Genomic DNA, 11,185 nt, shown 5'->3' with positions numbered 1-11,185 from the left:
GTGAAGCACACACGTGGGTGAGGAGAGAGAGATGGGAGAAGAGAAGAGAGACCTGTGCAACATGGCGCCGGCTTTTTAAAGAGTGAGCCACGCATGCGTACAGGACCTCATGTGGCTACTCCACGCATGCGCACAGATTACATGGCCGCGTGCGCGCTTTATGTGACCATGTAAAGCCATGGAGTCCTAGCCACGCGAGATGTTCTGACCTGGAAATGGCTATTTTGAACCGGAAATAACTTGGCAGTCCGCCGGGAAAGCCCAACCGTGTGGACATGTTGTGATTTCCTATCAGTAGATATCTAGGAGAGCATAGTAGACAGAAGAGTCCCTGTGGCAGGTCCAGTCCTGTGGGAGGCAAGCTTTGTTTTTGTTTTGTTTTGTCTTGTTTTGTTTTGAGCTGAGGATGGAACCCAGGGCCTTGCACTTGCTAGGCAAGCGCTCTACCACTAAGCTAAATCCCCAACCGCAAGTTTTGTTTTTGTTTTATTAGGGGGGTTGGGAGGAACAACAGGATGGTGGAAGGCAGACTTTAGCACAGAGATGGCCTCAAGCATGATTCACCTTGACCTTTGACCTAGACTGACTATTCTTCAAGCAGGTGGCTCTGTGTCCCAGCCGCTGTTCCCTCCAAAGGTGCAATGGAGCTCAGGTGGAAAATACTGCCCTCCACATGAACTCTGCACTGGACAGGCAGGGTTGGTTGGTTTGAGGTTTTTTGTTTTGTTTTGTTTTTGTTTGTTTTGTTTTGAGACTGGGTGTCTCTATGTAGCCCTTGAATCCGCCTGGGATTCTTGGTGTATGCCACAATGCCCAGCTTTTTCACCCCTAAATAATATAGTATTTGCATATCATAGAATACCTTCCTCAGTGGGCGGTGGTGGCACACGCCTTTAATCCCAGCACTCCCGGAGGCAGAGGCAGGCAGATCTCTATGAGTTTGAGCCAAATCTACAGAGCGAGATCCAGGACAGCCAGAGCTGTTACACACAGAAACCCTGTCTTGAAATAAATAAACAAATAAATACAATAAATAAATAAAAATATAATGTTTTGCTGGGGCTGAGGATTGTAGTTTGGTGGCAGAGCTCATAGGTAAGGTTAAAAAAAAAAAAAAGAATTTAATCCCCCAGCACTGAAAAGTTTATTCATTGCTGTGTTGGGCAGAGTCCAAAGTATTTGCATATCATCTACATTACTGTGTATTATAAGTGATCTGGTAAAGAGTTAATGTGTGCTGGAGACCCTGTGTGAAAGCAAAGAATCTTGCAGCTAATTGGGGCCATTGAGACCCTGCCCAAAACTAAATACATGGTTCCTGGAACTCACTCTGTAGACCAGGCTGGCCTCGAACTCACAGAGATCCGCCTGCCTCTGCCTCCCCAGTGCTGGAATTAAAGGCGTGCACCACCACCGCCCCTTGGCAGTTTTTTGTTTTGTTTTGTTTTGTTTTGTTTTTACATTTATTTATTTTGTGTGGGTGTGAGTATAGGTGGGCTAACCTGTGCTTCGGTATCCCCCTGGGGTTCAGAGGACAACTTGAGGGTGCCAGTTCTCTCCTTCTATTGTACATGTCATACCATATCTGGAAATCTAAGTCAGATCATCAGGCTTGACCATAAGCACCATAACCAGCTGAGCCAGGGTCTCACGTATCCCAGGCTGGCCTTGAACTCCTTCCTGACCCTCTTCCATCCACCTGAATCCGGAGCAGGCACTGCCACACCCAGTTTCTCTCACTTCATTGGCAATCGATTGGTTTCTGTATTGAAACGATGCCAATGAGGAGGGCTTCACCCTGATGTCCAGGCAAGGCGACACATTCTGAGAGTCCTGGGGCCTTGGCTGATAGCTGCCTGAGATTGCACCCCTGTAATCTCCCAGAAGCTTTTATAATCTTCAATTCCTTAAATATTACAAAAATTGAGTCAGGCATGGTGACACGTTCCTGTAATCCCAGCACTCAGGAGTAAAGCAGAAGGATTGGGGGGAAAAAAAAGTAGACGATTCCAGGGACTAGGGATGAGGTACCATTAGTAACTGGAATGCTTGCCTAACTTTAAAAAAAAGTCCTGGGCTCAATGCCCAGCACCCCAGAAGCCAGATATGATGGTCCACACATGAAATCCCTGGGAGGTATGTACGGGCAAGAAGGCCAGGAGTTCAAGGTCCTTTGCAGCTGCATATGTGTTCCAGGCAACCTGTAGTACATTGAGACAATGTATGAAAGAAAGAAGGGATGGGAGAGAGGGGGAAATGAAGCCTAAACGGAGGTTAGTGTATCCAGAGAATTCTGCTCTTGATCCTGTAATGTCCAAAGCCTTGTTCTGTTTTGCGGAGCTTGGGATAGGTAGAGGGTAGGGCCTTGTACATGCTGGACAGGCACTCACCATCCTGCTGTACCCCAGCTCCCCAACCCACCATTTCCCAGGAGCTGACCTACAGACTCGGCTAAATAGAAGATGCTGCTGGAGAGGTGGCTGAAGAGAGATTTAGTGCTGTCTTGTTGTTTAAAATGGATAGAGAACCAGGCTAGAGGGTATGAGGGTAAATAGTAAATGACAGCTCAAGACCACAATTAGACCAAGGTTAATAAGCTTCAATCCCAGAGGGGAAACCCTTCCCTTCAGAACCAGAGACCACATCATTCAGTCTTCCCGATGCACCTGATGGTGTATTTAGCACTGAGAAACAAAAAGTGAGTCAAAACCAAATAAAAAAAAGTGTAGTCTATGCAATTCAAGAGCCCATTGGCTTTTTATCAGTTAATTTATTTGGAAAAGGAACAGGAACATTTTGTAATACACACACAAACACACACACACACACACACACACACACACACACACACGCATGCATGCACAAATAAATAAAGCCAATATATCACTCTGTCACAAACATTTTGAATCTTTTATTTATCTTTAAAGATTAACTTTTTTTGTTTTTAAAACCCCTTTTTTAAATATATGTCTTATGTGAATGGGTGTTTTGCCTGCTTGTATGTCTGTGCACCACATATGTGTCTGGTGCCCTCTGCAGACAAGAGCCTTGGATCACTAGGAACTGGAGTTACAGACAGTTGTGAGCTGCCATGTAAGCACTAGAACTGAATCTGGATTCTCTGGGGAAAGGAGCCAGTGCTTTTAGCTGCTGAGCCATCACTCCAGCCCCTATTCTTCGATTTTTATTTTGTGTATGTATGTGGGCCGGAGTGTATGTATGTGCACCGTGTGTTCGCACGTGCTTCCGGAGGCCAGACAAGGGCTTTGAGTCCTCTGGAAGCAGAGTTAATGACAGTTGTGAGCTACCCTATGTGGGCGCAGGAAACTAAATCTGGAACCTTTCCAAAAGCAATCAACGTTACTTAACCACAGAGCCATCCCTCCAGCCCAATGTCATGTATTCTATAACTAAGTCAACATCACCGGCTTCTCTTAAGAACATACAATTTACTTACAGCAAGGTTTACAAGCCTTAGGTTAGTTCAATGATCGTGTGTATATGGGCACAGTGTGTACCCACTTGTCATGGTGAGGGAAACTTGTGGAAGTTGGTTGTGTTCTCCATCATGTAGGTTTCAGGATTGTACTCAGGTTTGGAGGTGTGGCAGCCGGTGTGTTTACCCACTGAGCACCTTGACTGCCACGCTGACTCCCAGCATCTTAAAGGTTAAAAAATATGGCCAGGCGGTGGTGGCACATGCCTTTAATACCAGCACTGGGGAGGCAGAGGCAGGAGGATCTCTCTGAGTTCCAGGCCAGCCTGGTCTAGAGAGCAAGTTCCTGGAGTGTCAGACCTGTTAACACAGAGAAAATCTGTCTTGAAAAAGCAAGAGAGAAAGAGAGAGGGGAGAGACCAGTCAATCAAAATGTATTATTTAAGGGGAGCACATGCACAGTAATGCACTTAATGGCCCCTAAGTAAGATGCAGGTAAAGATTCAGGCTAGTAACCCCAAGCTCAAATGGAGTGAGAAAAGGAGAGTGAGTGGGCAGGTTGTTGGTTTCATGGACTATGGCAGATGAACAGATCAAACAGGGAAGAGGATAATCATATGGAAGAGAAATTATTTGACTAAAATTATGTGTGCTTAATAGCACAGATATATCCACAGTGAATGAATTATTCATTGATATAAATGGATTTGTATGTATTATTATGTTGAGTTATGTGTAACACCTAATTGATAGAATGTACATGCTTATATGCTAGGAAAAAATAGTTTAATGTACAATTGTGCATAGGTGTATTATGAACTGTATGGATTTAATGTACCTTTCCTGAACTTTATGTGAATGAAATTATATGGTATGTATACTATGGGTTACATATGTATTATATATGCAATTGTATATATTCAGGAAATATATGTATATATGTACACACACACACACACACACAAACACACACACACTCGTATTTCCCAAGTGCTAGTATTACAGGCATATACCATCAACTAGACTTACATATATTCTTTATCATTATTATTATTATTATTATTATTATTATTATTATTATTACTACTACTACTACTTTTTTATTATTATTTAGTAGGGGTGGGTGGTAGTGACACAGTGTATGTGTAGGGGGGTCAGAAGACAACTTTCCTGACTTAGTTCTTTCTCTCCACCATTTGGGATCCATGATGGAACTCAGGTCATCAGGCTTGGAAAGGAGCATCTTTACCCAAGGAGCCATCCTGCTGGCCCATGTAGACTCTTTTTGTTTGTTTGTTTGTTTTGTTTTGTTTTTCAAGACAAGGTTTCTCTGTGTAGCTTTGGAGCCTGTCCTGGATCTCACTCTGTAGACCGGGCTGGCCTGGCACTCACAGAGATCTGCCTGCCTCTGCCTCCCAGTGCTGGGATTAATGACGTGTCACCACCACCCAGCCATTTTATGTTGAGTTTTATAGCATTTTTTCTCTCTCTCTTTCCTTTTTATTTATTTTTTATGTGTATGAGTGTTTACCTGAATGTATGACTCTGTAGTACCTGAATCCTTGGGACTGGAGTTACAGACAGTTGTTAGTTGCCATGTGGGTGCTGGGAATTGAGTCCAGGTCCTCTGAAAAAGTAGCCAGTTCTCCTAACCACTTCACCGTCTCTCCAGCCCCACATTCTCTCTCAGATTGCTCATGGCCCCGAGGCACTCTAACCGGTGGAAATCCTGCCGCTCCTCTTTCGAGAGTGGAGGTTTGTGCTGATTCTAGTTGAGACCACTGTGAAGACAGCTGCTACGAACACTCTGGGCTGAAGCTTTCTGTGAGTGTAAATTAGCTTACTCATTTGGGATAAACCTAAGAAGAGCGCCACTGGGCAGGTGAAAGTTGAACTTGGTTAGAAACTGCTGGTTTTCAAAACCGCTGCAGTGGTTACTACCTTCCATCCACCTTGGATGAGCATTCCTGCTGCTCTGCCCAGAGACTCTTGGCTTGTTTGCCTCTCCTCCCCCCCCCCCCCCCAGCCCCCCCGACTCCACCCCTGTTTTTTCAAGACAGGGTTTCTCTGTGGAACAGTCCTAACTGTCCTGGAACTCACTTTGTAGACCAGGCTGCCCTCAAACTTACAAAGCTGCTTGCTTCTGTCTCCCGAGTGCTGGGATCAAAGGCCTGTGCTACCACTACCCATCTATTATTTGACTTTTTTATTTTTAGCTATGATTGTTATGGAATATTAGTTGAAGATGTGTTGCATTCATTTATGCTATGGAACATTTGTTTAATGATGCAAAGATGTGTTGCATTCTTTTATGTTGCATTTGTCTAATTCTGTGTTATTTTGCCTGTCTGAAACACCTGATGGTCTAATAAAGAGCTGAATGGCCAATAGCAAGACAGGAGAAAGGGTAGGTGGGACTGGCAGCCAGAGAGAATAAATAGGAAGAGAAATCTGGGAAGAGAAGATCAAGGAGCAAGAAGGAGAAGGAGAGGAGGACACCAGGGGCCAGCCACCCAGCTACACAGCCAGCCCCGGAGTAAGAGGTAAAGAGAGATATGTAGAATAGAGAAAGATAAAAGCCTAGAGGAAGAAGATAGATGGGATGATGTAAGAAAAGGTGGCTAGCAGGGCGGTGGTGGTGCACGCCTTTAATCCCAGCACTCAGGAGGCAGAGGCAGGTGCATCTCTGTGAGTTCAAGGCCAGCCTGGTCTACAAAACAAGTTCTGTCTCAGAAAACCAAGAAGGAAAAAAAGAAAGAAAGAATCACTTCTTGGCCTTTTGGCTAAGATCAAGTGTAGTATCTGTTCTTACCAGTTTAATATCTGATACGTCCTCTATCCGAGGACAATATATTAAATGGATTTTTGGAACTAGGAGTTGGAATAGGAGCTTGCTCCGTCCACTCCACACATCGACCTAGTATTGCAGTACCTCCAGGAATGGTGCACAAAAAAAAAGAAAGAAAGAAAGAAAGAAAGAAAGAAAGAAAGAAAGAAAGAAAGGAGGAAAGAAAGAAAAGAAAAGCTGGCTAGAAACAAGGCAAGCTCAGGCCAGGCATTTATATGAAAGAATAAGATTCTGTGTGGTTTACTTGGGAGCTGGGTGGCAGGCCTCTGTAGACGGAAGTGTCCTGTGTCCCACTTGGTCCTGCAGCCATTTGGTCCCACACAGAGGTTTATATTATTTACAAATGCATAGTCTATAGCTCAGGCTTCTTGATAACTAGCTCTTTCATCTTAAATTAATCCATTTCTATTAATCTATACATTTCCACATGGCCATGGCGTTACGTTACTGGTCTGCTGGCATCTCCTTGCTCCTTAGGTGGTGGGCTGCCATCTTCTCTTCCCGCCTGTCTTTTTCCTGTATCTCTAGTTGGATTTCCTGCCTGCCCCTAAGCTGCCTTGCCATAGGCCAAAGCAGCTTATTTATTAACCAGTGGGAACAACATATATTCACGGCATACAGAAAGACACCCCACAGCACTGATGTTGTGGCTATCTGTCTACCTATGACCTTGAAGCACAGCCCCTAGAGATATAGTAGATCTCTGCTCTACCCATAACCTTGAAGTACCTGCCCCTGGGGCATGGCCTTGGGGCTACCCTTAAGACCTAAGCCACAAGTATGCCAGTCTCTTCTCTCCCTCGTGGGCTTGGATGGTGCAAACTGACTCAGGTGGCCTAAGCAGCGGAGGACAGGAACTCAGCCTCCCAGGACTAGCAGACAATTCCCCTATCTTGTTTAGCAAGTTTTCTTTCCTAATAAATTCCTTTACCCTTTAAGCAAACTCCAGTGCATTTCTCACTATAGGCCCACCCAAAGAGTAAAGAGTAAAAACAAGCATCCACACACTATAATGGATGTGTGGTGATATGGGGCATCTCACATACGTACATAATATACATTTCCTGCATTTCTTTTTATTTTACAGACAGGGTCTTACACAGCCCAGCCTGGCCTTGAACTCAAGATGTAGCAGAAGGTGTCCTAGAGCTTCTGATCCTTCTGCCTCTATTTTCCCAGTGCTGAGATTACAGGTGTGCACCACCATGCCCAGTTTATGTGTTGCTCTGGATTGAACTCTGGGCTTTGTGTATGCTGGGAAAGCATTCTACTTACTGAGCTACATGCCTAGTTACTGATGGTTTTTTTCATAAGTCAAAAAGAATACAAAGAAATGTATGGTTGGTAGCTGTTGGAGAAAGACTATTTTACTGACCTAAATTCTAAACCTACATATCACCCCACTAATATAGAGAAGTAACACCTCAAGAAAGGACATGTGAGCCTTCACCTACCCCCAAATCTCAGTGGTAATTAATTACCTTCCTGGCATCGTTTGTGGTGAAAAATCACCCTTCATTAGCTTTGTGCTTTCTGACACTGGGATACGAAATTGGGGTGTTGTCTTGCTAATGAGTCACCCTGGGTATTCCTTGTGTATATCCTACTCAGTTCAGTGGTCCAGGAATAAACAAAGCGGGGAAGGACATTAAGAGTATCACGTACCGCTGGTGGGAAGACACAGGAGCCACTGGACAGTGCTGACATGCCATTTCATCAGCAACAAGGTCAATAAATCCTGTTCATGCGATGTTACAAACACTGAGATTCACCTGCGTTGTTCTCTGCAGGATGATGCAAATGGTCACTTCCTGGGGCTGCCTTTTCCAAGTTGTATATAACCAAAGGACTTCATGTAACTGACACACATGCTTTTATGGTTCTTGAAGCCAGAAGCCTGAAAGTAAGGTATTGGACAGGGGGGTAGTCCTGGTGGGACTCTCAGAGAGAAGACTTTGCCCTTTCCAGTTTTTCATAGCTCCTGACATTCCTTGGCTCGGGTTTCAAAACTCTAATCTATCTGAGCCCAAGTGGCACACAGCTACAATCTCAGTTCTTGGGAGGTAGAAGCAGGACAATCAGGAACTCAAGGACAGCCTCAGCTACATAATGAATTCTGAGGCTAGCCTGGGCCACATGTCAACATGTTTCAAAAAAAAAAAGTAAAAGAAATTCTAACCTCTGACTGCATCTTTTAAATATACATATATTCCTTGGCCAGGCAGTGGTGGTGCAGGCCTTTAAACCCAGCACTCAGGACGCAGAGGTAGGTGGATCTCTGAGTTGGAGGCCAGCCTGGTCTACAGAAGCGAGATCCAGGACAGGCACCAAAACTACACAGAGAAACCCTGTCTCAAAAAACAAACAAACAAAACAAAAAAAAACACAAAGAGATCTTAGTAGTGCCCAAATTGCCCAGCTCCTGGTTGGTACAGAGGTGTGGCTGGAGACCTATCATGAGCCTGGGCTAGAAAGCCAGGGCCTCGATCCTTTGAGTTCCACTGGCCCCAGCTGCATGGCCTGGGGCAGGAGTCTATTTTAATTTGTGTGTGTGTGTGTGTGTGTGTGTGTGTGTGTGTGTGTGTGTGTGTATGAATGTTGTGTCTGCGTGTATATCTGTTTGCCATATGTGTGTCTGATGCCTGTGGAGGTCAGAAGAGGGCTCCCTGGAACTGGAATTGCAGGTAGTTATGAACCACCATTTGGGTGCTGGGAATTGAACCCGGGTCCTCTGCAACAGCATCCAGAGCTCTTAGCCACTGAGTCATCTTTCCAGTCCCCCAAGCAGCTTCTTAATTTTGCTTATGCACTCTATGGTAAGGCGGGCGAACAGAGGTAAGTAACAGTTTAGTAAGCTGGGACCTGGGTTTGTGTAAGGCGTGCACCCACTCCAAATTCTAATAAGGTACTTAGCAACTCATTTCCTTCACCTGCAGGTACTCTACACACACTTCTTTCCCTGAACAAAACACCCCACTCCCTGCACACACACCCGTCTCTGAACAATGAGTAAGTTCCCCCTCCCTTTAAAGACCATCATACTTGGATGTTTCTATTCAAATGTATTCTCAATACACCTTAGTCCAAGGGTAGAGCATAGACAGACCAATCAGGTCTGAACTGGTCTGGAGTACATAAACAAGAGAAGCTATGTCCTCAAGTGAGCTTGGAGGAAGAATCCTCTATTTGCCAACTTATGCTATAATTAGATATAATTAGTGTTAAATAATCATAAGTACTATGGAAAGGAACTTGCACAGCAGAAAAATGACTATACAGTCCAATCAAAACGCAGGACCACCCTCCCTATCTCTCATTAACCCAACTCCTCCCGCTCTAGAGCCCCATTCAAGAAAGCCTACAGAGCAATCAGGTGTCCGTGGTGTGGCTGGCTGTCCATCTTGACAATGTGTACCTCTAATCTGTACTATTTGCATTGAGTTATGCCCTCTTGGTATTTTTGCAAATCTGTATGTGCTCTTAAATAGGAAGCAGGCAATAGAAACATCTGACTTGGAGCCATATTGCCTGTAACAAGCCTTATCTCCAGTCACAGGGAGGAATCCCTTTTAAAAACATTTTTCAGCCGGGCGGTGGTGGCACACGCCTGTAATCCCAGCATTTGGGATGCTGAGGCAGGTGGATCTCTGTGAGTTCGAGGCCAGCCTGGTCTACAAAGCGAGTTCCAGGGCAGCCTCCAAAGCTACAGAGAAACCCTGTCTCGAAAAACCAAACCAAACAAAACAAAATGTTTTTCTTGCTGGACCTGATGGTGCACACCTTTAGTCCCAGCACTTGTGAGTCAGAGACAGGATCTTTGAGTTCGATGGAGTTACACAGAGAAACCTTGTCTCAAAAAAACAAGCAAACACAAAAAGGTTTTCTCACTCATACCAGTCCATCCAAAATTATTCATGGGTCCATGTGGAAAGTAGGGCTGTTCTCCATTGTATGTGACACTCTTTAATTTCTCAGCCTTTCTAGAGTGGGGATAGTTGATTAGCAGTCCAATAATTGTTTTCTTCTTTTTCTCTCCCCACCCTGCCCCACCAGGGTTTCTATGTGTAACAGCCTTGGCTGTCCTGGAACTCCCTTTGTAGACTAGGCCTGCCTCTGCCTACCAAATACTGGGATGAAGGGTGTGGGCCACCACATCTGGCATAGGACAATAGTTTTCAAACTCAGGAAAAAAATTAAGACCAAGTCTTGCTATGTAGCCTTGGTTGGCATGGAGTTTACTATGTAGACCAGGCTGGCTTCAAACTTACAGAGATCTGCCTGCCTTTGCCTTAGTGCTGTGATTAAACCCCACTTATGATCAGATATTCTTTTTCTTTTCTTCTTTCTTTATTTCTTTCTTTTTGTTTTTTGTTTTTTGGTTTTGTTTTGTTTGTTTGTTTGTTTTGTTTTTTGTTTTTTTGTTTTTGAGACAGGGTTTCTCTGTGTAGCTTTGCTCTTTTCCTGGATCTTGCTCTATAGACCAAGCTGGCCTCAAACTCAGAGATCCTCCTGCCTCTGCCTCCTGAGTGCTGGGATTAAAGGGATGTACTACCCACCACTGCCCAGCTCTTCTTTCTCTTTTTAATTAATTAATTTTATTCATTTATTTTACATCCTGACCCAAGTTTTCCCTCCCAGCTCTCCTCCCATTCCCCCCCCCTCCCCCTACCCACCTTTACCCTCCAATCCACTCCTCTGTTTCAATTCTGAAAGGGGCGGGCCTCTCATGGATGTCAACAAACAACAGAGCATGGCGGATGCCTTTTCTTTTTAATGACTCACTATGTAGCTTTGGTGGTCTAGAACTCACACTGTAGACCAAGCTGGCCTTGAACTGATGGGATCCTTATGCTGCCTTTAGCCTTCTGAATCAGTGCTAGTATTACATGCATGTGTTACTA

General features: G+C 44.6%; 1 non-coding gene across 1 annotated transcript; it reads left to right on the top strand.

Moving 5' to 3' along the window:
- Positions 1 to 6,199: 6,199 nt before the first annotated feature.
- On the top strand, positions 6,200 to 6,390 carry LOC118579070. Its single transcript, XR_004944432.1, has one exon. It is a non-coding gene; the product is annotated as a U2 spliceosomal RNA (small nuclear RNA).
- Positions 6,391 to 11,185: the final 4,795 nt, after the last annotated feature.

This window comes from Onychomys torridus, chromosome 2, assembly GCF_903995425.1.
Source record: "Onychomys torridus chromosome 2, mOncTor1.1, whole genome shotgun sequence".
Taxonomy (NCBI): Eukaryota; Metazoa; Chordata; class Mammalia; order Rodentia; family Cricetidae; genus Onychomys; species Onychomys torridus.
The sequence above is the reverse complement of the archived record's forward strand: the minus strand, read 5'-3'. Positions and strand labels throughout refer to the sequence as shown.